Below are 27,914 nucleotides of genomic sequence, written 5' to 3' on the forward strand. Positions count from 1 at the left end.
ATGTTACTTGCCCGAGATTCGATCGTCGGTATCTCGATACCTAGTTCAATCTCGTTACCGGCAACTCTCTTTACTCGTGCCGTAATACATCATCCCGCAACTAACTCATTAGTTACAATGCTTGCAAGGCTTATAGTGATGTGCATTACTGAGTGGGCCCAGAGATACCTCTCCGACAATCGGAGTGATAAATCCTAATCTCGAAATACGCCAACCCAACAAGTACCTTTGGAAGCACCTGTAGAGCACCTTTATAATCACCCAGTTACGTTGTGACGTTTGGTAGCACACAAAGTGTTCCTCCGGTAAACGGGAGTTGCATAATCTCATAGTCATAGGAACATGTATAAGTCATGAAGAAAGCAATAGCAACATACTAAACGATCGAGTGCTAAGCTAACGGAATGGGTCAAGTCAATCACATCATTCTCCTAATGATGTGATCCCGTTAATCAAATGGCAACTCATGTCTATGGTTAGGAAACATAACCATCTTTGATCAACGAGCTAGTCAAGTAGAGGCATACTAGTGACACTCTGTTTGTCTATGTATTCACACATGTATCAAGTTTCCAGCTAATACAATTCTAGCATGAATAATAAACATTTATCATGATATAAGGAAATAAATAATAACTTTATTATTGCTTCTAGGGCATATTTCCTTCAGTCTCCCACTTGCACTAGAGTCAATAATCTAGTTCACATCGCCATGTGATTTAACATCAATAGTTCACATCACCATGTGATTAACACCCATAGTTCACATCGTCATGTGACCAACACCCAAAGGGTTTACTAGAGTCAATAATCTAGTTCACATCGCTATGTGATTAACACCCAAAGAGTACTAAGGTGTGATCATGTTTTGATTGTGAGATAATTTTAGTCAACGGGTCTGTCACATTCAGATCCGTAAGTATTTTGCAAATATCTATGTCTACAATGCTTTGCACGGAGCTACTCTAGCTAATTGCTCCCACTTTCAATATGTATCTAGACCGAGACTTAGAGTCATCCAGATTAGTGTCAAAAATTGCATCGACGTAACCCTTTACGACGAGCCTTTTGTCACTTCCATAATCGAGAAACATATCCTTATTCCAGTAAGGATAATTTTGACCGCTATTGTATTCCCTTGCCAAAATCAGTGTAGGGTATACAATAGATCTGGTACACAGCATGGCATACTTTATAGAACCTATGGCCAAGGCATAGGGAATGACTTTCATTCTCTTTCTATCTTCTGCCGTGGTCGGGCTTTGAGTCTTGCTCAATTTCACACCTTGTAACACAGGCAAGAACTCTTTCTTTGATTGTTCTATTTTGAACTACTTCAAAATCTTGTTAAGGTATGTACTCATTGAAAAAACTTATCAAGCGTCTTGATCTATCTCTATAGATCTTGATGCTCAATATGTAAGCAGCTTCACCGAGGTCTTTCTTTGAAAAACTCCTTTCAAACACTCCTTTATGCTTTGTAGAATAATTCTACATTATTTTCGATCAACAATATGTCATTCACATATACTTATCAGAAATGCTGTAGTGCTCCCACTCACTTTCTTGTAAATACAGGCTTCACCGCAAGTCTGTATAAAACTATATCCTTTGATCAACTTATCAAAGCGTATATTCTAACTCCGAGATGCTTGCACTAGTCCATAGATGGATCGCTGGAGCTTGCATATTTTGTTAGCACTTTTAGGATTGACAAAACCTCCTGGGTGCATCATATACAACTCTTCTTTAATAAATCCATTAAGGAATGCAGTTTTGTTTATCCATTTGCCATATTTCATAAAATGCGGCAATTGCTAACATGATTCAGACAGACTTAAGCATAGATACGAGTGAGAAACTCTCATCGTAGTCAACACCTTGAACTTGTCGAAAACCTTTTGCGATAATTCTAGCTTTGTAGACAGTAACATTACCGTCAGCGTCAGTCTTCTTCTTGAAGATCCATTTATTTTCAATGGCTTGCCGATCATCGGGCAAGTCAACCAAAGTCCATACTTTGTTCTCATACATGGATCCCATCTCGGATTTCATGGCCTCAAGCCATTTTGCGGAATCTGGGCTCACCATCCCTTCTTCATAGTTCGTAGGTTCGTCATGGTCTAGTAACATAACCTCCAGAACAGGGTTACCATACCACTCTGGTGCGGATCTTACTCTGGTTGACCTACGAGGTTCAGTAATAACTTGATCTGAAGTTCCATAATCATCATCATTAACTTCCTCACTAATTGGTGCAGGTGTCGCAGAAACTGGTTTCTGTGATGATCTACTTTCCAATAAGAGAGCAGGTACAATTACCTCATTAAGTTCTACTTTCCTCCCACTCACTTCTTTCGAGAGAAACTCCTTCTCTAGAAAGGATCCATTCTTAGCAACGAATGTCTTGCCTTCGGATCTGTGATAGAAGGTGTACCCAACAGTCTCCTTTGGGTATCCAATGAAGACACATTTTTCCGATTTAGGTTCGAGCTTATCAGGTTGAAGTTTCTTCACATAAGCATCGCAACCCCAAACTTTAAGAAACGACAACTTTGGTTTCTTGCCAAACCATAGTTCATAAGATGTCGTCTCAACGGATTTAGATGGTACCCTATTTAACGTGAATGCAGCTGTCTCTAATGCATAACCCCAAAACGATAGTGGTAGATCGGTAAGAGACATCATATATCGCACCATATCTAATAAAGTACGGTTACGATGTTCGGACACACCATTACAATGTGGTGTTCCAGGTGGCGTGAGTAGTGAAACTATTTCACATTGTTTTTACTGAAGGCTAAACTCGTAACTCAAATACTCTTCTCCACGATCAGATCGTAGAAACTTTATTTTCTTGTTACGATGATTTTCCACTTCACTCTGAAATTATATGAACTTTTCAAATGTTTCAGACTTCTGTTTCATTAAGTAGATATACCCATATCTACTCAAATCATCTGTGAAGGTCAGAAATTAATGATACCTGCTACGAGCCTCAATATTCATCGGACCACATACATCTGTATGTATGATTCCCAACAAATCTGTTGCTCTCTCCATAGTTCCGGAGAACGGCGTATTAGTCATCTTGCCCATGAGGCACGGTTCACAAGCATCAAGTGATTCATAATCAAGTGATTCCAAAATCCCATCAGTATGGAGTTTCTTCATGCGCTTTACACCAATATGACCTAAACGGCAGTGCCACAAATAAGTTGCACTATCATTATTAACTTTGCATCTTTTGGCTTCATTATTATGAATATGTGTATCACTACGATCGAGATCCAACAAACCTATTTTATTGGGTGTATGACCATAGAAAGTTTTATTCATGTAAACAGAACAACAATTATTCTCTAATTTAAATGAATAACCGTATTGCAAAAAACATGATCAAATCATATTCATGCTCAACGCAAACACCAAATAACACTTATTTAGTTTCAACACTAATCCCGAAAGTATAGGGAGTGTGCGATGATGATCATATCAATCTTGGAATTACTTCCAACACACATCGTCACCTCGCCTTTTACTAGTCTCTGTTTATTCTGCAACTCCCGTTTCGAGTTACTACTCTTTAGCAACTGAGCCAGTATCAAATACCGAGGGGTTGCTATAAACACTAGTAAAGTACACATCAAAACATGTATATTCAATATACCTTTGTTCACTTTGCCATCCTTCTTATCCACCAAATACTTGGGGTAGTTCCGCTTCCAGTGACCAGTCCCTTTGCAGTAGAAGCACTTAGTCTCAGGCTTAGGTCCAGACTTGGGTTTCTTCTCCTGAACAGCAACTTGCTTGCCGTTCTTCTTGAAGTTCCCCTTCTTCCCTTTGCCCTTTTCTTGAAACTAGTGGTCTCGTCAACCATCAACACTTGATGTTTTTCTTAATTTCTACCTTCGTCGATTTCAGCATCATGAAGAGATCGGGAATTACTTTCGTCATCCCTTGCATACTATAGTTCATCACGAAGTTCTACTAACTTGGTGATGGTGACTAGAGAATTCTGTCAATCACTATTTTATCTGGAAGATTAACTCCCACTTGATTCAAGCGATTGTAGTACCCAGACAATCTGAGCACATGCTCACTGCTTGAGCTATTCTCCTCCATCTTTTAGCTATAGAAGTTGTTGGAGACTTCATATCTCTCAACTCGGGTATTTGCTTGAAATATTAACTTCAACTCCTGGAACATCTCATATGGTCCATGACGTTCAAAACGTCTTTGAAGTCCCGATTCTAAGCCGTTAAGCATGGTGCACTAAACTATCAAGTAGCATCATTTTGAGCTAGCCAAACGTTCATAACGTCTGCGTCTGCTCCTGCAATAGGTCTGTCACCTAGCGGTGCATCAAGGACATAATTCTTCTGTGCAGCAATGAGGATAATCCTCAGATCACGGATCCAATCCGCATCTTTGCTACTAACATCTTTCAACATAATTTTTCTCTAGGAACATATCAAAAATAAACACAGGGAAGCAACAACGCGAGCTATTGACCTACAACATAATTTGCAAAATACTATCAGGACTAAGTTCATGATAAATTCAAGTTCAATTAATCATATTACTTAAGAACTCCCACTTAGATAGACATCCCTCTAATCCTCTAAGTGATCACGTGATCCATATCAACTAAACCATGTCCGATCATCACGTGAGATGGAGTAGTTTCAACGGTGAACATCACTATGTTGATCATATCTACTATATGATTCACGCTCGACCTTTCGGTCTCAGTGTTCCGAGGCCATATCTGCATATGCTAGGCTCGTCAAGTTTAACCTGAGTATTCCGCGTGTGCAACTGTTTTGCACCCGTTGTATTTGAACGTAGAGCCTATCACACCCGATCATCACGTGGTGTCTCAGCACGAAGAACTTTCGCAACGGTGCATACTCAGGGAGAACACTTTTATCTTGAAATTTTAGTGAGAGATCATCTTATAATGCTACCGTCAATCAAAGCAAGATAAGATGCATAAAAGATAAACATCACATGCAATCAATATAAGTGATATGATATGGCCATCATCATCTTGTGCTTGTGATCTCCATCTCCGAAGCACCGTCATGATCACCATCGTCACCGGCGCGACACCTTGATCTCCATCGTAGTATCGTTGTCGCCTTGCCAACTATTGCTTTTACGACTATCGCGACCGCTTAGTGATAAAGTAAAACAATTACATGGCGATTGCATTGCATACAATAAAGCGACAACCATATGGCTCCTGCCAGTTGCCGATAACTCGGTTACAAAACATGATCATCTCATACAATAAAATATAGCATCATGTCTTGACCATATCACATCACAACATGCCCTGCAAAAACAAGTTAGACGTCCTCTACTTTGTTGTTGCATGTTTTACGTGGCTGCTACGGGCTTAGCAAGAACCGTTCTTACCTACGCATCAAAACCACAACGATAGTTTGTCAAGTTGGTGCTGTTTTAACCTTCGCAAGGACCGGGCGTAGCCACACTCGGTTCAACTAAAGTGAGAGAGACAGACACCCGCCAGTCACCTTTAAGCAACGAGTGCTCGCAACAGTGAAACCAGTCTCGCGTAAGCGTACGCGTAATGTCGGTCCGGGCCGCTTCATCTCACAATACCGCCGAACCAAAGTATGACATGCTGGTAAGCAGTATGACTTATATCGCCCATAACTCACTTGTGTTCTACTCGTGCATAGCATCAACACATAAAACCAGGCTCTGATACCACTGTTGGGGAACGTAGTAATTTCAAAAAAATTCCTACGAACACGCAAGATCATGGTGATGCATAGCAACGAGAGGGGAGAGTGTTGTCCATGTACCCTCGTAGACGGAAAGCGGAAGCGTTAACACAACGCGGTTGATGTAGTCGTACGTCTTCACGATCCGACCGATCAAGTACCGAACGCACGGCACCTCCGAGTTCAGCACACGTTCAGCTCGATGACGTCCCTCGAACTCCGATCCAGCCGAGTGTTGAGGGAGAGTTTCGTCAGCACGACGGCGTGGTGACGATGATGATGTTCTACCCACGCAGGGCTTCGCCTAAGCACCGCTACGATATTATCGAGGTGTAATATGGTGGAGGGGGGCACCGCACACGGCTAAGAGATCAATAGATCAATTGTTGTGTCTATGGGGTGCCCCCTGCCCCCGTATATAAAGGAGCAAGGGGGAGGCCGCCGGCCAAGGAGGAGGGCGCGCCAAGGGGGGAGTCCTACTCCCACCGGGAGTAGGACTCCTCCTTTCCTTGTTGGAATAGGAGAAGGCAAGGGAGAAGGAGAAAGAAGGAAGGGGGCGCCCCCTCCCTAGTCCAATTCGGACTAGTCCATGGGGAGGGGTGCGGCCACCCTTTGGGGCCTTTCTCTCCTTTCCCGTATGGCCCATTAAGGCCCAATACGAATTCCCGTAACTCTCCGGTACTCCGAAAAATACCCGAATCACTCGGAACCTTTCCGAAGTCGGAATATAGTCGTCCAATATATCGATCTTTACGTCTCGGCCATTTCGAGACTCCTCGTCATGTCCCCGATCTCATCCGGGACTCCGAAGTCCTTCGGTACATCAAAACACATAAACTCATAATATAACCGTCATCGTAACGTTAAGCGTGCGGACCCTACGGGTTCGAGAACTATGTAGACATGACTGAGACACCTCTCCGGTCAATAACCAATAGCGGAACCTGGATGCTCATATTGGCTCCCACATATTCTACGAAGATCTTTATCGGTCAGACCGCATAACAACATACGTTGTTCCCTTTGTCATCGGTATGTTACTTGCCCGAGATTCGATCGTCGGTATCTCGATACCTAGTTCAATCTCGTTACCGGCAAGTCTCTTTACTCATGACGTAATACATCATCCCGCAACTAACTCATTAGTTACAATGCTTGCAAGGCTTATAGTGATGTGCATTACTGAGTGGGCCCAGAGATACCTCTCCGACAATCGGAGTGACAAATCCTAATCTCGAAATACGCCAACCCAACAAGTACCTTTGGAAGCACCTGTAGAGCACCTTTATAATCACCCAGTTACTTGTGACGTTTGGTAGCACACAAAGTGTTCCTCCGGTAAACAGGAGTTGCATAATCTCATAGTCATAGGAACATGTATAAGTCATGAAGAAAGCAATAGCAACATACTAAACGATCGAGTGCTAAGCTAACGGAATGGGTCAAGTCAATCACATCATTCTCCTAATGATGTGATCCCGTTAATCAAATGACAACTCATATCTATGGTTAGGAAACATAACCATCTTTGATCAACGAGCTAGTCAAGTAGAGGCATACTAGTGACACTCTGTTTGTCTATGTATTCACACATGTATCAAGTTTCCAGTTAATACAATTCTAGCATGAATAATAAACATTTATCATGATATAAGGAAATAAATAATAACTTTATTATTGCCTCTAGGGCATATTTCCTTCACAAGCCTGGACAAACTCTTATATAGAGAAAAGCGCTCCCGAGGACACATGAGAATTATCGTCAAGCTAGTTTTCATCACGTTCATATGATTCGCGTTCGGTACTTTGATAATTTGATATGTGGGTGGACCGGTGCTTGGGTGCTGCCCTTACTTGGACAAGCATCCCACTTATGATTAACCTCTATTGCAAGCATCCGCAACTACAACAAAAGTATTAAGGCAAACCTAACCATAGCATGAAACATATGGATCCAAATCAGCCCCTTACGAAGCAACGCATAAACTAGGGTTTAAGCTTCTGTCACTCTAGCAACCCATCATCTACTTATTACTTCCCAATGCCTTCCTCTAGGCCCAAATAATGGTGAAGTGTTATGTAGTCGACGTTCACATAACACCACTAGAGGATAGACAACATACATCTCATCAAAATATCGAACGAATACCAAATTCACATGACTACTAATAGCAAGACTTCTCCCATGTCCTCAGGAACAAACGTAACTACTCACAAAGCATATTCATGTTCATAATCAGAGGAGTATTAATATGCATAAAGGATCTGAACATATGATCTTCCACCAAATAAACCAACTAGCATCAACTACAAGGAGTAATCAACACTACTAGCAACCTACAGGTACCAATCCCAGACTTAGAGACAAGAATTGGATACAAGAGATGAACTAGGGTTTGAGAGGAGATGGTGCTGGTGAAGATGTTGATGGAGATTGCCCTCTCCCGATGAGTGGAGCGTTGGTGATGATGATGGCGATGATTTCCCCCTCCCGGAGGGAAGTGTCCCCGGCAGAACAGCTCTGCCGGAGCCCTAGATTGGTTCCGCCAAGGTTCCGCCTCGTGGCGGCGGAGTCTCGTCCCGAAAGCTTTCTTATGATTTTTCTTCCAACGAAAGACTTCATATAGCAGAAGATGGCCACCAGAGGGCCAACAGGGGGCCCACGAGGCAGGGGGCGCGCCTAGGGGGGTAGGGCGCGCCCCCACCCTCGTGGACAGGTGGAGGCCCCCCCTAACGTATTTCTTCTGCTCAGTATTTTTTTATTATTTCCAAAAATAACTTTCGTGGAGTTTCAGGACTTTTGGAGTTGTGCAGAATAGGTCTCTAATATTTGCTCCTTTTCCAGCCCAGAATTCCAGCTGCCGGCATTCTCCCTCCTTATGTAAACCTTGTAAAATAAGAGAGAATAGGCATAAGTATTGTGACATAATGTGTAATAACAGCCCATAATGCAATAAATATCAATATAAAAGCATGATGCAAAATGGACGTATCAACTCCCCCAAGCTTAGACCTCACTTGTCCTCAAGCGGAAGCTGATAACGATAAATATGTCCACATGTTTAGAGGTAGAGGTGTCGATAAAATAAAATACGGACAAGAGGGCATCATGATTATTCTCATAACAGCAACATATATGGATATTGTCATATGATTTCCTATGCTCAAATAATAATCTTTTCACAATGCAAAGTATGAGTCAGAAACTTTATTGAGAACTAACAAACTATAATCTCAGTCATTGAGGCAATTGCAATTTATCATAACATCAGAAATAGTCTATGTCAGAGCTTCCTAGCAAGTCCACATACTCAACTATCATTTAGTCTTTCATAATTGCTAACACTCACGCAATACTTGTGGTTACGGGGTTTTAATCGGACACAGAGAAATATAGGGGCTTATATTTTCGCCTCCCAACCTTTTACCTCAAGGGCAATGTCAACAATAATAGTTCATGCTAACTTACATCCAATTAGATATATCTATCAGGATCTTCCAACATCCTGTGCTTGCCAAAGGATAAAATGTAAAAAGGAAAGGTGAAGATCACCATGACTCTTGCATAAGATAAAAGATAATAATAAAAGATAGGCCCTTCGCAGAGGGAAGCAGAGGTTGCCATGCGCTTTCAGGTTTGGATGCACAAAATCTTAATGCGAAAGAACGTCACTTTATATTGCCACTTGTGATATGAACCTTTATTATGCATTCCGTCGCTTTTATTTCTTCCACATCACAAGATCGTATAAAGCTTATTTCCTCCACACCAATCAATCATACATATTTAGAGAGCATTTTTATTGCTTGCACCGATGACAACTTACTTGAAGGATCTTACTCAATCCATAGGTAGGTATGGTGGACTCTCATGGCAAAACTGGTTTAGGGGTTTTTGGAAGCACAAGTAGTATCTCTACTTGGTGCAAAGAATTTGGCTAGCATGAGGGGAAAGTCAAGCTCAACATGTTGGATGATCCATGACAATATACTTTATCTCAGATATAAGAAAACATAACCCATTACGTTGTCTTCCTTGTCCAACATCAACTCTTTAGCATGTCATATTTTAATGAGTGCTCCCAATCATAAAAGATGTCCAAGATAGTATATTTATATGTGAAACCTCTCTTTCTTTATTACTTCCTATTAATTGCAACGATGACCAAAGCTATGTTTGTCAACTCTCAACAATTTTTAATCATCATACTCTTTCTATGTGAAGTCATTACTCTTCATAAGATCAATATGATATCTTTTTTATTTCTCTTTATTCTTTTCTTTTTCTTTCTTTTATTCACTCAAGATCATAGCTAGATAATCAAGCCCTTGACTCAACACTAATCTTTATTATATAGCTCGCGGACTCGATTACATAGAGGAATCATAAAGCAAAACTCAAAACTAGATCATACCAAAACTTTTATTCTACTAGATCAAGATACTACTAAAATGATCGAACTAAGAAAAATAGTAAAGATAGGAGATGTGGTGGTGATACGATACCGGGGCATCTCCCCCAAGCTTGGCAGTTGCCAAGGGGAGTGCCAATACCCATGTGACTATGTCTCCTTTGTTGAAGAATAAGATGATGGTTTAGTTGATGGCGTAGTCTTCTTCCTTAATTTGCGCTTGAGGACAGAATTTTGATCCGTCAAGTCATCAATCTCCTGCTCCAGGCTTAATATCTTTTTGCATAATTCCTGCTTGTTTTCCTGCAAGAGACGAAAAGGGATAAACTCGATCTTAAATTTCTTTGCTCTATCAAGGAGGCTTGACTTTTTGAACTCCACATGCATGTCCCCAGGTTGAGGTAATGTGACTTCATCTTCATCTGAGCTCGTCTCCTCCTTTCTCTTGGGCTCATAGTCCTCTTCTTCTTCCGTAGTCCAACCACAATGCTCCACATCCCCATAGACCTTAGGATCTGCAAGGTAATCAGCCACATAGCTTTCTCCTTCCGAATCCTGGGACGACATGTTGCTCTAATCTGCAGCAGGACAGCTCAAAACAAAGACAGGAGATATTTGCGTGATTCGGAGATCAAAACCTTCGGGAGATTATATAATGAATTTTTACCGACCAAAATACGTATCGTGCAAGAAAACGGAGTCCGGAGAGCACACGAGGTGCCCACGAGGCAGGGGCGCGCCCCCAGGGGGGTAGGGCGCGCCCTCCACCCTCGTGGAGCCCTCGTGTCCTTCCCAGACAACTTCTTATTTTTCTATTTTTCTAAATATTCCAAAACGGAGAAAAATTGCCTTTAGAACTGTTTTGGAGTCGGTTTACTTACCATACCACATACCTATTCCTTTTCGGAGTCTGAAACGTTCTGGAAAGTGTCCCTTATGTATTCCTCCGGGGTTACGGTGTCAATAACATTGGTTTCAACATTTATAGGATTACCTGAGATATAATGTTTAATTCTTTGACCGTTTACCACCTTCGGGATTGTGCCTTCGAAGTTGTTGATTTTTATGGCACCGGAACGATAGACCTCCTCGATAACGTAAGGACCTTCCCATTTAGCGAGAAGTTTTCCTGCAAAAAATCTTAAACGAGAGTTGTATAGCAATACATAATCACCTACATTAAACTCACGCTTTTGTATCCTTTTGTCATGCCTTCTTTTAACTTTTTCTTTAAACAACTTGGCATTCTCATAGGCTTGAGTTCTCCATTCATCAAGTGAGCTAATGTCAAATAACCTCTTCTCACCGGCAAGTTTGAAATCGTAGTTGAGCTCTTTAATAGCCCAATAAGCCTTATGTTCTAGTTCGAGAGGTAAGTGACATGCTTTTCCATAAACCATTTTATACGGAGACATACCCATAGGATTTTTATATGCAGTTCTATAGGCCCATAATGCATCATCAAGTTTCTTGGACCAATTCTTTCTAGATCTATTGACAGTCTTTTGAAAATTAATTTGAGCTCTCTGTTGCTCAATTCTACTTGACCACTAGACTGTGGGTGATAAGGAGATGCAATTCTATGATTAACATCATATTTAGCAGGCATTTTTCAGAAAGCACCATGAATAAAATGTGAACCACCATCAATCATTAAATATCTAGGGACTCCAAACCTCGGAAAAATAACTTATTTAAGCATTTTAATAGAAGTATTATGATCAGCACTACTAGTTGGAATAGCTTCTACCCACTTAGTAACGTAATCAACTGCAACTAAAATATGCGTGTATCCATTAGAGGCAGGAAAAGGTCCCATATAATCGAAGCCCCAAACATCAAATGGTTCAATAACAAGTGAATAATTCATAGGCATTTCTTGACGTCTACTAATATTACCAATTCTTTGACATTCATCACAAGACAAGACAAACTTACAGGCATCTTTGAAGAGAGTAGGCCAATAAAAACCGGATTGCAATACCTTATGCGCAGTTCTATCTCCAGTGTGGTGTCCTCCATAAGCCTCAGAGTGACACTTGCGTAGGATCTGTTCCTGTTCATGCTCAGGTACACAACGTCTAATAACACCATCTACTCCTTCTTTATAAAGATGTGGGTCATCCCAAAAGTAATGTCTCAAGTCATAGAAAAACTTTTTCTTTTGCTGGTATGTGAAACTAGGTGGTATAAGTTTAGCAACGATGTAATTAGCATAATCAGGATACCATGGAGCAGTACGAGAAGCATTTATGACATTTAATTGTTCATCAGGAAAGCTATCATCAATAGGTAGTGGGTCATCAAGAACATTTTCTAACCTAGACAAGTTGTCTGCAACGGGGTTCTCAGCTCCCTTTCTATCAATAATATGCAAATCAAATTCTTGTAGCAAGAGAACCCATCTAGTAAGTCTAGGTTTAGCATCTTTCTTTTCCATAAGATATTTAATTGCAGCATGATCCATGTGAATAGTTACTTTAGAATCAACAATATAAGGTCTGAACTTATCACAAGCAAATACAACTGCTAAGAATTCTTTTTCAGTAGTAGCATAATTTCTCTGAGCATTGTCTAGAGTTTTACTAGCATATTGAATAACATTTAATTTCTTATCAACTCTTTGCCCTAGAACAGCACCTACAGCATAATCACTAGCATCACACATAATTTCAACGGGTAAATTCCAATCAGGTGGCTGAACAATAGGTGCAGAGATCAATGCTTTCTTAAGTATTTCAAATGCTTCTACACAATCATCATCAAAGACAAATGGTATATCTTTTTGTAATAAATTAGTCAGAGGCCGAGAAATTTTTGAGAAGTCCTTAATGAACCTCCTATAAAAACCGGCATGACCAAGGAAACTTCTTATACCTTTGATGTCCTTGGGACATGGCATCTTTTCAATAGCATCAACCTTGGCTTTATCAACTTCAATACCTCTTTCAGAAACTTTATGCCCGAAGACAATACCTTCATTAACCATAAAGTGGCACTTCTCCCAATTCAAGACAAGATTAGTTTCTTCACATCTCTGCAAAACTCGATCAAGGTTGCTCAAGCAATCATCAAAAGAGGATCCATAAACGGAGAAATCGTCCATGAAAACCTCACAAATCTTTTCACAAAAGTCAGAGAATATAGCCATCATGCATCTTTGAAAGGTAGTAGGTGCATTACATAAACCAAAAGGCATACGTCTATAAGCAAAAGTACCAAAAGGGCAAGTAAAAGTGGTCTTTGATTGATCATCGGCTGACACAGGTATTTGAGAGAAACCAGAATAACCATCTAGAAAGCAAAAATGTGTATGTTTGGATAATCTTTCTAGCATTTTATCGATAAAAGGTAAGGGGTAATGATCCTTTTTAGTAGCTTTATTTAATTTGCGGAAATCAATTACCATCCTATAACCTGTAATAATTCTTTGCGGGATCAATTCATCTTTATCATTAGGAACGACAGTAATACCTCCCTTCTTAGGGACACAATGGACAGGACTTACCCACTGACTATCAGCAACGGGATAAATTATACCTGCCTCAAGGAGCTTTAGTATTTCCTTTCTTACCACTTCTTTCATCTTAGGATTCAGCCGTCGTTGGTGATCACAAACTGGTTTGGCATCTTTCTCCAAATTTATTTTGTGTTGGCATAGAGTGGGACTAATGCCCTTAAGATCATCAAGAGTATATCCAATAGCAGCTGCTTCTTCAGAGTTTTCAATAATCTCTCTTCTTCATGCTCTGAAAGGTTAGCACTAATAATAACAGGATATATCTTCTTTTCATCAAGATAAGCATATTTAAGAGTATCAGGCAATGGTTTAAGCTCAAACACGGGATCACCCTTGGGTGGAGGAGGATCCCCTAGGATTTCAACGGGCAAATTGTGTTTCAGGATAGGTTCCTGTTTAAAGAATACTTCATCTATTTCCCTTCTTTCATTCATAAACATATCATTTTCATGATCTAGCAAATATTGTTCTAAAGGATCACTAGGAGGTACGGCAATAGAAGCAAGACCAATAATTTCATCCTTACTAGGCAATTCCTCTTCACGGTGTTGTCTACGAAATTTAGAGAAATTAAACTCATGAGACATATCACCCAGACCAATAGTAACAACATCCTTTTCGCAGTCTATCCTAGCATTAACTATGTTCAAGAAGGGTCTACCAAATATAATGGGACAAAAGCTATCTTGTGGGGAACCAAGAACAAGAAAATCAGCAGGATATTTAGTTTTCCCACACAAGACTTCAACATCTCTAACAATTCCCATGGGTGAAATAGTATCCCTATTGGCAAGTTTTATTGTGACATCGATATCTTCTAACTCAGTAGGTGCAATATCATGCATAATTTCTTTGTATAAGTCAATAGGTATTGCACTAGCACTAGCACCCATGTCACATAAGCCATGATAACAATGATCTCCTATTTTAACAGAAATAACAGGCATGCCTACCACAGGTCTATGTTTATCTTTAGCACAAGGTTTGGCAATTCTAGCAGTTTCATCATGGAAATGAATAACATGCCCATCAATATTATCAGCCAAGAGATCTTTAATAATAGCAATATTAGGTTCAACTTTAACTTGCTCAGGAGGTGTATAGGTTCTAATATTGCTTTTATGAACCACGGTTGAAGCTTTAGCATGATCCTTTATTCTAACAGGGAAAGGTGGTTTCTCAACATAAGTAGTAGGAACAATAGGATCATTATAAGTGATAGTCTTTTCTTCAACTTTAATAGGTGCAACTACTTTTACTTTTATGGGAGGATGATATTTAAACCACTTCTACTTGGGGAGATCAACGTGAGCAGCAAAAGATTCACAAAAGGAAGCTACTATCTCAGAGTCAAGTCCATATTTAGTGCTAAATTTACGGAAAACATCGGTATCCATAAAAGATTTAACACAATCAAACTTAGGTGTCATACCTGACTCCTTACCTTCATCGAGATCCCAATCTTCAGAGTTGCGTTTAATTCTTTCCAATAAATCCCATTTGAATTCAATAGTCTTCATCATAAAAGAGCCAGCACAAGAAGTATCGAGCATGGTGCGATTGTTATCAGAAAGCCGAGCATAAAAACTTTGAATAATTATTTCTCTTGGGTGCTCATGATTGGGGCATGAATATAACATTGATTTACGCCTCCCCCAAGCTTGAGCGATGCTTTCTCCTTCGCGAGGCCAAAAATTATATATATAATTGCGATCACGATGAACAAGATGCATAGGATAAAACTTCTGATGAAATTCCAATTTCAATCGTTTGTAGTTCCATGACCCCGTATCATCACATAGCCTATACCATGTCAATGCATCTCCCTTCAAAGATAAAGGGAAGACCTTCTTCTTAATAACATCATCGGGTATACCTGCAAGCTTAAATAATCCACAAACTTCATCCACATAGATTAGGTGATCATCAGGATGCATTGTTCCGTCTCCTGCAAAAGGATTAACTAGCAGTTTTTCTAACATACCCGAAGGAATTTCAAAGTAGACATTTTCATTTTCAGTAGGTTCAGTAGGTTGAGGAGCAACTCTTTGCTCTACTGGTCGGGGTGAAGATACCCCGAATAAGCCCCTCAGAGGATTACTTTCCATAGTAACAAGTGACAGTAAATTTCAGCACACTATATAAATTTTTCCTTACCAAATTCCACCTACCAAAGGCGCTTCACTCCCCGGCAACAGCGCCAGAAAAGAGTCTTGATGACCCACAAGTATAGGGGATCTATTGTAGTCCTTTCGATAAGTAAGAGTGTCGAACCCAACGAGGAGCAGAAGGAAATGATAAGTGGTTTTCAGCAAGGTATTCTCTGCAAGCACTGAAATTATAGGTAACAGATAGTTTTGTGATAGGATAATTGGTAACGAGCAACAAGTAACAAAAGTAAATAAAGTGCAGCAAGGTGGCCCAATCCTTTTTGTAGCAAAGGACAAGCCTGGAAAAACTCTTATATAGAGAAAAGCGCTCCCGAGGACACATGGGAATTATCGTCAAGCTAGTTTTCATCACGTTCATATGATTCGCATTCGGTACTTTGATAATTTGATATGTGGGTGGACCGGTGCTTGGGTGCTGCCCTTACTTGGACAAGCATCCCACTTATGATTAACCTCTATTGCAAGCATCCACAACTACAACAAAAGTATTAAGGTAAACCTAACCATAGCATGAAACGTATGGATCCAAATCAGCCCCTTACGAAGCAACGCATAAACTAGGGTTTAAGCTGCTGTCACTCTAGCAACCCATCATCTACTTATTACTTCCCAATGCCTTCCTCTAGGCCCAAATAATGTTGAAGTGTTATGTAGTCGACGTTCACATAACACCACTAGAGGATAGACAACATACATCTCATCAAAATATCGAACGAATACCAAATTCACATGACTACTAATAGCAAGACTTCTCCCATGTCCTCAGGAACAAACGTAACTACTCACAAAGCATATTCATGTTCATAATCAGAGGAGTATTAATATGCATAAAGGATCTGAACATATGATCTTCCACCAAATAAACCAACTAGCATCAACTACAAGGAGTAATCAACACTACTAGCAACCTACAGGTACCAATCCCAGACTTAGAGACAAGAATTGGATACAAGAGATGAACTAGGGTTTGAGAGGAGATGGTGCTGGTGAAGATGTTGATGGAGATTGTCCTCTCCCGATGACAGGAGCGTTGGTGATGATGATGGCGATGATTTCCCCCTCCCGGAGGGAAGTGTCCCCGGCAGAACAGCTCTGCCGGAGCCCTAGATTGGTTCCGCCTCGTGGCGGCGGAGTCTCGTCCCGAAAGCTTTCTTCTGATTTTTCTTCGGACGAAAGACTTCATATAGAAGAAGATGGCCAGCAGAGGGCCAACTGGGGGCCCACGAGGCAGGGAGGCGCGCCCAGGTGGGTAGGGCGCGCCCCCCACCCTCGTGGACAGGTGGAGCCCCCCCTGACGTATTTGTTCCGCTTAGTATTTTTTATTATTTCCAAAAATAACTTTCGTGGAGTTTTAGGACTTTTGGAGTTGTGCAGAATAGGTCTCTAATATTTGCTCCTTTTCCAGCCCAGAATTCCAGCTGCCGGCATTCTTCCTCCTTATGTAAACCTTCTAAAATAAGAGAGAATATGCATAAGTATTGTGACATAATGTGTAATAACAACCCATAATGCAATAAATATCAATATAAAAGCATGATGCAAAATTGACGTATCAATCCATAAGTTTCAAAACAAAAGTTTAATATTGACATGAAAACAATAATACTTCAAGCATACTAACAAAGCAATCGTGTCTTCTCAAAATAACATGGCCAAAGAAAGCTATCCCTACAAAATCATATAGTCTGGCTATGCTCTATCTTCATCACACAAAATATTTAAATCATGCACAAGCCAAGCAATTGTTTCATACTTTTGATGTTCTCAAACTTTTTCAATCTTCACGCAATACATGAGCGTGAGCCATGGACATAGCACTATAGGTGGAATAGAATGGTGGTTGTGAAGAAGACAAAAAGGAGAAGATAGTCTCACATCAACTAGGCATATCAACGGGTTATGGAGATGCCCATCAATAGATATCAATGTGAGTGAGTGGAGATTGCCATGCAACGGATGCACTAGAGCTATAGGTGTATGAAAGCTCAAAAAGAAACTAAGTGGATGTGCATCCAACTCGCTTGCTCACGATGTATCTCTCAAATTCACAACTACTAAACTAGCATGACTCTAATATTACCATCTTCATATCTCAAAACAATCATAAAGAATCAAACTTCTCATAGTATTCAATGCACTTTATATGAATTTTTTTATTATATCCCTCTTGGATGCCCATCATATTATGACTAAATTCATAACCAAAGAAAATTACCATGCTGTTCTAAGGACTCTCAAAATAATATAAGTGAAGCAGGAGAGATCAATAATTTCTATAAAATAAAACCACCACCATGCTCTAAAAAGATATAAGTGAAGCACTAGAGCAAACGACAAAGTACTCCGAAAAATATAAGTGAAGATCAATGAGTAGTTGGATAATTATGTAACTATGTGAAGACTCTCTAACATTTAAGAATTTCAGATCTTGGTATTTATTCAAACAGAAAGCAAAACAAAAGAAAATTAAATGACGCTCCAAGCAAAACACATATCATGTGGTGAATAAAAATATAGCTCCAAGTAAAGTTACCGATGAACGAAGACGAAAGAGGGGATGCCATCCGGGGCATCCCCAAGCTTAGGCTCTTGGTTGTCCTTGAATATTATCTTGGGGTGCCTTGGGCATCCCAATCTTAGGCTCTTGCCACTCCTTATTCCATAGTCCATTGAATCTTTACCCAAAAACTTGAAAACTTCACAACACAAAACTCAACAGAAAATCTCATGAGCTCCGTTAGTATAAGAAAATAAATCACCACCTAGGTACAGTTATGAACTCATTCTAAATTCATATTTGTGTAACATCTACTGTATTCCAACTTCTCTATGGTTCATACCCTCCGATACTACTCATAGATTCATCAAAATAGGCAAACAACACATAGAAAACAGAATCTGTCAAAAACAGAACAGTCTGTAGTAATCTGTATCAAACGTATACTTCTGGAACTCCAAAAAATCTTAAATAAATTGGTGGACGTGAGGAATTTATTTATTGACCATCTGCAAAAATAATCAACCTAAAAGCACTCTCCAGTAAAAAATGGCAGCTAATATCGTGAGCGCAAAAGTTTCTGTTTTTTACAGCAAGATCCACTAGTAGAAAAAGGGTCAAATGTGAGACACATTAGTCCCGGTTTGCATTTGAGCCGGCACTAATGTGTCCATTAGTGCCGGTTCAAACAGCTAGGCAGGAGGAGATCTTTAGTACCGGTTCAGTGCGAATCTTTACTACTGGTTCATGCCACGAACCGGTACTAAAGAGGCAGTGGCCCGGCCAGCACCTATAGTACCGGTTCGTGGCATGAACCGGTAGTAAAGAGGTTGTGGCAGGCTGTTTTTAGTCCCACCTCGCTCCCCTAGCAAGATTTTTACCACCTTAAATATGTTACTTCTCAAACTATCACAAGCACTTGGTCTTCATTGAACTCTATGTGTAGAATTTGTGGTCGCAATATGAGTCTTCACCGATTTCTAAACCGTTGAGGACTCATATTGACAATTCCGATTGTACACAAAAAGATCATTGTTAATCAATGTATTTTTATGTATATTTTTACATGTTTACGCCCTCACTCTCTCCACTCACTCGGTCTCCCCCTCAATCCCCCGCGCCGGTCCTCCCCCGCCGGCCGCCCCTCACTCTCTCCACTCACTTCAAAACTGGACGCACTTCATGTACAAACTGGACAATCTCTTTCGGAGTATCAGGGTTTCAGACGAGAACTCATCTGTTACACGGGCACTTCAATGTTTTTTAAACTTATTTGAACTCCTGACTATTTTTGCATTCAGTATGCAGCATTCAAAGTGACGCCATCAATTCCAACATGTTCTGACATCATTTGATGTTTTTCAGTCATTTACCGATTTGTTTAGAGAGCTAAATGACCGTGAAATTGAGAATCACTACAAAATGAACTCTGAAAATGTTGGAACTTGGCATGGTATCATCATTTCACCAGCATAGCATGCGCAAAAGAGTAGAGAGGGTCACGGCGAAAACTGGACGCACTTCGTGTACAAACTGGACAATCTCTTTCGGAGTATCATGGTTTCGGACGAGAACTCATCTGTTACACGGGCACTTCAATGTTTTTTAAACTTATTTGAACTCCAGACTATTTTTACGTTCAGTATGCAGCATTCAAAGCGACGTCATCAATTTCCAACACGTTCTGACATCATTTGCTGTTTTTCAGTCATTTACCGATTTAGAGAGCTAAATGACCGTGAAATTGAGAATCACTACAAAATGAACTCTGAAAATGTTGGAACTTGGCATGGTATCATCATTTCACCCGAATAGCATGCGCAAAAGAGTAGAGAGGGTCACGGCGAAAACTGGAAGCACTTCGTGTATAAACTGGACAATCTCTTTCGGAGTATCAGGGTTTCAGACGAGAACTCATCTGTACACGGGCACTTCAATGTTTTTTAAACTTATTTGAACTCCAGACTATTTTTGCGTTCAGTATGCAGCATTCAAAGCGACGTCATCAATTTCCAACACGTTCTGACATCATTTGCTGTTTTTCAGTCATTTATCGATTTGTTTAGAGAGCTAAATGACCGTGAAATCGAGAATCACTACAAAATGAACTCTGCAAATGTTGGAACTTGGCATGGTATCATCATTTCACCCGCATAGCATGCGCAAAAGAGTAGAGAGCGTCACGGCGAAAATTGGACGCACTTCGTGTACAAACTGGACAATCTCTTTCGGTGTATCAGGGTTTCGGACGAGAACTCATCTGTTACACGGGCACTTCAATGTTTTTTAAACTTATTTGAACTCCAGACTATTTTTGCGTTCAGTATGCAGCATTCAAAGCGACGTCATCAATTTCCAACACGTTCCGACATCATTTGCTGTTTTTCAGTCATTTACCAATTTGTTTAGAGAGGTAAAGCAAAAATATTCACAAAGAAACTAAATACAGCAAAAAAACTACTCCGAAATAAATAAAAGAAAATAAATAAAAAAGAAAAGAAAAAACTATATAAAAAATTACTCAAAAATAAATAGAAGAAAATAAATAATGCAGAAAAGATAAAAACTATATTAAAATTTGTTGGGGCGCTGTCCAGTGGGCCTGCCAGACCTAGGGTGTGCAAATTCAGGCCCAGAAGGGCCAGCAGGCTCACAGGGCAGCGCGCCATAGTTAGGCCCAGAAGCCTGCTATATAGAGAAGTTCGAAGGATCAGCCGCGGCTGGGTTTATAAACAGTGCGGCTGCCCTTTGCTCGGCGAGGTGGGATTAAACATTGTGCACCGTGGGTGGCAGCGCACAACCATTAGTACCGGTTGGTGGCTCCAACCGGTACTAATGTGTGGGCCTTTGGTACCGGTTGCAGTCATGAACCGGTACTAAAGGGGGCCGTTTCCCGCCGCTTGACCTGGCGAAAATTGGCCTTTAGTACCGGTTGGTGGCTCCAACCGGTACTAAAGGCCCCTCCTATATATATGGCACTTGCGAAAATTTCAGTTTCATCGACCACCACTTCTTCTCTAACTTCTTCGTGCGACTTTGCCGCCGCCGTCGCCCATCGCGCGCCGCCCTCGCCGCCCTCGCCGCACGCCGTCGCCCCCGTCGCCCGTCGTCGCCGTCCCCGCCGTCGCCCCCGCCGCCCATCGCCGCCGCCCCGTACTACGTCGCCGTCTCGATCGCGCCGTCGCCCCCGGCCCGCCACCCGTCGTCGCGCCGTCCCCGTCACGTCGCCGTCTCGCGCCGCTGCCCGTACGCCGCCGCCCCCCGCTCGTACACACACACACATACACACACACACAGACACACACACACACACACACACACACATTTTTTACTTATTTTCTGTTTTGTGTTGTTTAGATTAATATTAGATGAATTACGTAGATAAGAATGTTAGAATGTTAATGTTAGATGAATTAGATGGAAAAGTTGTTAAATATTAATGTCAATTGTTAGATGAATTAGTTAGACATTAATTAGGTATATATATGAGATTTAAACTAGTTGAATTAATATAACTAGTTTATTTTTAGTATGAAAATTAATAGAACTAGTTTATTTTTAGAAAGAAAATTTAGGTATATGAGATTATTTGAACTAGTTGAATTAATATAACTAGTTTATTTTTAGTAAATGCTTAGTTGAATAGAACTAGTTTATTTTTAGTAAGAAAATTTACGTATATGAGATTTGATGATCTAATTAAAATATTACTATATATAGCTACTTTATATATTTTAGTAAGAAAATTAATAGAACTAGTTTATTTTTAGTAAATTCTTAGTTGAATTAGCTAGTTGAATTAATAGAACTAGTTTATTTTTAGTAAGAAAATTTAGATATCTGAGATTTGATGATCTAATTAAAATATTACTATATATAGCTACTTTATATATTTCAGTAAGAAAATTAATAGAACTAGTTTATTTTTAGTAAATTCTTAGTTGAATTAGCTAGTTGAATTAATAGAACTAGTTTATTTTTAGTAAGAAAATTTAGATATATGAGGTTTGATGATCTAATTAAAATATTACTATATAGAACTAGCTACTTTATTTTAGTAAGAAAATTAATAGAACAAGTTTATTTTTATTAAATGCTTAGTTGAATTAGTTGAATTAATAGAACTAGTTGAATTAATAGAAGTAGTTGAATTAGTTGAATTAATAGAACTAGTAAGTGTTTAATGTTTCACCTATATGAATATAGGAAATGTCGTTTGACGACGAAAAAGATTTCATTATGTGCGAATACTGTGAAGACCAGCGCGGCCTGTGCGACAGAAATTTCCTTGTTCATGATAGGCGCTTCAGCATCAAGCTGGATGAGACCTTCGAAGTGGATACAGTAAGTCACAATGACAAGTCTTTTTTCGTAATTAAGCATGACTTATATATGCTTCATTTGCTTCAACTTATAATTTTAAATTTTCACTATTCTACTAGCGCATCCCCTGCCATGCAAGAATTTTTGTCTTGGATAAGATAGGTTTCAGTGCTATGGAAACTATGGAGGTAAAGAGAGTTTACCTGAAGACCGAGCATGGTTATACTTTCAACGTCAAATTATACAACGCGGACACGTACACCTATTTTGAATGCAAAACTTGGCAAGCACTATGCAAGGCTTATGCATTTGAGCCTGATATGGTTATCACCTTTGATATTCGTCCGGAAGATGATATTGAAGGTAATAGAGACATTTGGGTCGATGTGTAGACGCCTCCAGTTCTACCATTATGTGAGTTTCTCAACCATATTTATGTCTTTGATATTGTTTATTAAAAAATAGTTGACAACTAATTTCTATTGACAGCTTATTTCCATTCAAGCAAACATGTCCGGCGCTTGGTAGACAGGACCTACTACTGTCCCAGAGCTGAACTAAACTGCGAGGAGATAAGTCATTATGTTTCATGGCTTGAGGATCTTCATACTGTCAAGACAAATTTTTCTTCCTGCACTTAGAAATGTTAGTACTCAAAACGTGCGACCAATAGTGATCGTATTGAACTACAGTCACATCTATTTACGAAAGATGGTAAGATTTTTACTATTATTTGTCCTCAGTGCGTCTTTTGCATACATTATTTTTTGCTAAACTTTCATTGCTAAGTATATTAATTACTATACGATGTTCTTCAACAGGGACTCCCGATGACAGTTGTGCCTCAGTGGATCGAGACTAAAGGTCACATGTCAATGGTTAGCTTACGGCCAAGATAGCCTACATTGCACATGAGTGCATTCAGGATTTCTAAAAGCGATGAATGCTTAATAGTGAAAGATTGGAGCAAAATTGTTAACGATCCCAGAGAAGTACTAGGGGGAAGCAATGAGAAGCGCAGCCCACGATTAGGAGACAGGTTCATCTGCATGCTCCAGTATGATGAATCAGGAGAGCTATACATGTTCTATGCTATTTTACCCGAGAGAGAGTAGCAGGAGTGATTTAGCTAGTTCATGCTCCTAGTACTTGTCCTCTCATGTCCGTGTTCTTCGTCCTGAACTTAATCTCAAAGAGTGATTTGCTTTTGTGGTGTCATGAACGCTTATAATATCATGACCATGTTGAACTCGATGATATCTTTGCTTCTGGTACAAGTGAATGTTTCTTCTTTAAGCTCGTGTTGGTGGTGATTAGATAGCGGTAATGACTATGATGATTAAACAGTGGTAATGACGACTATGATGATTTTTAGCTAGCTAGTATACTGTTGTTGATGATATGATGCAAGAGTTTTTATATTAATATGATGATGAGTTATTATATCATTTATGAAAGAAACCGCAGATTAGTTTCAGCTGGATGGATCCTAGCTAAGTGATCAAGTATATGCCATATCCATATTATACTTGATCACTTAATTATAGGTGATCAAGTATAATATGGATATGGCATATACTTGATCACTTAGCTAGGATCCACATGCATCCAGTCGAAACTAATCTGCGGTACTTTCACCTAATGATTTAACAACTCATTATAATGTAAAATAATCACTAAATTAAATTGAAAACACAAAATTAAAGGAAAAATAAAAAATTAAAACCAAAACACCCCCAAACATTTAGTACCGGTTGGTGTTACCAACCGGTACTAATGTCCTACACGCACATGGGCCTGGCTCGTGCCACGTGGTGGCACTTTATAGCCGGTTCGTGATGAACCGGTAATAAAGGGGGGGGGGACATTTAGTCCGGCACTAAAGGCCCTTACGAACCGGCGCTAAAGCCCAGTTCTGCACTAGTGATCGCATAGACTTTACCCAAGTCTTCCCAAAGGTTCTACTTGGCACAAACACTAATTAAAACATAAAACCACATATAACGAGAGGCTAGATGAATTATTTATTACTAAACAGGAGCAAAAAGCAAAAAACAAAAATAAAATTGGGTTGCCTCCCAACAAGCGCTTACGTTTAACGCCCCTAGCTAGGCATGATGATTTCAATGATGCTCACATAAAAGATAAGAATTGAAACATAAAGAGAGCATCATGAAGAATATGACTACCACATTTAAGTCTAACCCACTTCCTATGCATAGGGATTTTGTGAGCAAACAACTTATGAGAACAATAATCAACTAGCATAGGAAGGCAAAACAAGCATAAGTTTAAAACTTTAAGCGCATAGAGAGGAAACTTGATATTATTGCAGTTCCTACAAGCATATATTCCTTCCTCATAATAATTTTAAGTAGCATCATGAATGAATTCAACAATATAACTATCACATAAAGCATTCTTTTCATGAGCCACAAGCATAGAATTTTTATTACTCTCCACATAAGCAAATTTCTGCTCATTCGGAATAGTGGGAGAAAATTCAAGAAAATAACTATCATGGGATTGAAAATTGAAATCAAGATGACAAGTTTCATGCTTATCATTATTCTTTATAGCATACGTGTCATCACAATAATCATCATAGATAGGAGGCATGCTTTCATCATCATAAATTTGCTCATCAAAACTTGGGGGACTAAACATATCATCTTCATCAAACATAGCATCCCCAAGCTTGTGGCTTTGCATATCATTAGCATCATGGGTATTCAAAGAATTCATACTAACAACATTGCAATCATGCTCATCATTCACATATTTTATGCCAAGCATTCTATGTAATTCTTCTTCTAGTACTTGAGCACAATTTTCCTTCCCATCATTTTCACGAAAGACATTAAAAAGATGAAGCATATGAGGCACCCTTAATTCCTTTTTTTGTAGTTTTCTTTTATAGACTAAACTAGTGATAAAACAAGAAACAAAAAGATTCGATTGCAAGATCTAAAGATATACCTTCAAGCACTCACTTCCCTGGCAATGGCGCCAGAAACTGCTTAATGTCTACTACGCAACCTTCTTCTTGTAGACGTTGTTGGGCCTCCAAGTGCAGAGGTTTGTAGGACAGTAGCAAATTTCCCTCAAGTGGATGACCTAAGGTTTATCAATCCGTGGGAGGCGTAGGATGAAGATGGTCTCTCTCAAACAACCCTGCAACCAAATAACAAAGAGTCTCTTGTGTCCCCAACACACCCAATACAATGGTAAATTGTATAGATGCACTAGTTCGGCGAAGAGATGGTGATACAAGTGCAATATGGATGGTAGATATAGGTTTTTGTAATCTGAAAATATAAAAACAGCAAGGTAGCTAATGATAAAAGTGAGCACAAACGGTATTGCAATGCTAGGAAACAAGGCCTAGGGTTCATACTTTCACTAGTGCAAGTTCTCTCAACAATAATAACATAATTGGATCATATAACTATCCCTCAACATGCAACAAAGAGTCACTCCAAAGTCACTAATAGCGGAGAACAAACGAATAGATTATTGTAGGGTACGAAACCACCTCAAAGTTATTCTTTCTGATCAATCTATTCAAGAGTCTGTAGTAAAATAGCATGAAGCTATTCTTTCCGTTCGATCTATCATAGAGTTTGTACTAGAATAACACCTTAAGACACAAATCAACCAAAACCCTAATGTCACCTAGATACTCCAATGTCACCTCAAGTATCCGTGGGTATGATTATACGATATGCATCACACAATCTCAGATTCATCTATTCAACCAACACAAAGAACTTCAAAGAGTGCCCCAAAGTTTCTACCGGAGAGTCAAGACGAAAACGTGTGCCAACCCCTATGCATAAGTTCACAATGTTACGGAACCCGCAAGTTGATCACCAAAACATACATCAAGTGGATCACGTGAATATCCCAATGTCACCACAGATAAGCACATGCAAGACATACATCAACTGTTCTCAAATCCTTAAAGACTCAATCTGATAAGATAACTTCGAAAGAAAAACTCAATCCATTACAAGAGAGTAGAGGGGGAGAAACATCATAAGATCCAACTATAATAGCAAAGCTCGCGATACATCAAGATCGTGCCAAATCAAGACCACGAGAGAGAGAGAGAGAGAGAGAGAGAGAGAGAGAGAGAGTGAGAGAGAGAGATCAAACACATAGCTACTGGTACATACCCTCAGCCCCGAGGGTGAACTACTCCCTCCTCGTCATGGAGAGCGCCGGGATGATGAAGATGACCACCGGAGAGGGATCCCCCCTCCGGCAGGGTGCCGGAACAGGGTCCCGATTGGTGTTTGGTGGCTACAGAGGCTTGCGGCGGCGGAACTCCCGATCTAGGTTTCTTTCTGGAAGTTTCTGTATATATAAGAGGTTTGGAGTCGGGAACAAGTCAGGGGGGTCTCCGGGCTGTCCACGAGGTAGGGAGGCACGCCCAGGGGGGTGGGCGCGCCCCCCACCCTTGTGGGCAGCCCGGGGCTCTTCTGGCCCAACTCTTTTACTCCATGGCCTTCTTCTGGCCCAAAAATAAGTTCCGTGAAGTTTCAGGTCAATTGGACTCCGTTTGGTTTTCCTTTTCTGCGATACTCAAAAACAAGGAAAAAACAGAAACTGGCACTGGGCTCTAGGTTAATAGGTTAGTCCCAAAAATCATATAAAATAGCATATAATTGCATATAAAACATCCTAGATGGATAATATAATAGCATGGAACAATAAAAAATTATAGATACATTGGAGACGTATCAGTGTGACAACTCTTCCTTACCATGATTGCCACTAGTGTCTCAACCATTAGTCTCTTTTCCATCAGAAGCACCCCCCCCCAGCGGGCCTCATGGAAGGATATGCGCCCTTCTCTTTCGGTCTTGTGCTGGACGGTGGTGACAGCCCCCGCTCCAAGACGTACTCCAGCAGAACCGACCACGGGGATGTTCAGGCCAGAAACCATCTTCGCGGGTAATTTCTATGATCACCATGATTAGAAGCACAAACATCATGAAATGTTAGACATCTCACAATGTTAGTGTTACATGAACAAAAATGAGAGGAAATAATGCAGAATATACCATGGCATGTTTGATGATGTTTTCTTGGTTAAACGGTGCACAAGGGGCACCCCCATGTAGTTCTTAGTTGGTGGTAGGATCGTCAAGAGATTGTTTCTCTCATTGTGCGTAAGCTTCTACATTCTTTGACAAAAAAATGGAGAATTGAATGAAACATCTTCATAAT

At 40.0% G+C, this 27,914-nt stretch overlaps 1 protein-coding gene across 1 annotated transcript in view; it reads right to left on the reverse strand.

Annotated features, from left to right (window-relative positions):
- LOC109784515 (B3 domain-containing protein Os03g0619600-like) overlaps window positions 1–27,914 on the reverse strand; it is a 41,487-nt gene that overhangs the window by 12,133 nt on the left and 1,440 nt on the right. The window lies entirely within an intron of this gene.

The sequence above is a fragment of the Aegilops tauschii genome, chromosome 3 (assembly GCF_002575655.3).
Source record: "Aegilops tauschii subsp. strangulata cultivar AL8/78 chromosome 3, Aet v6.0, whole genome shotgun sequence".
NCBI classification, from domain to species: Eukaryota; Viridiplantae; Streptophyta; class Magnoliopsida; order Poales; family Poaceae; genus Aegilops; species Aegilops tauschii.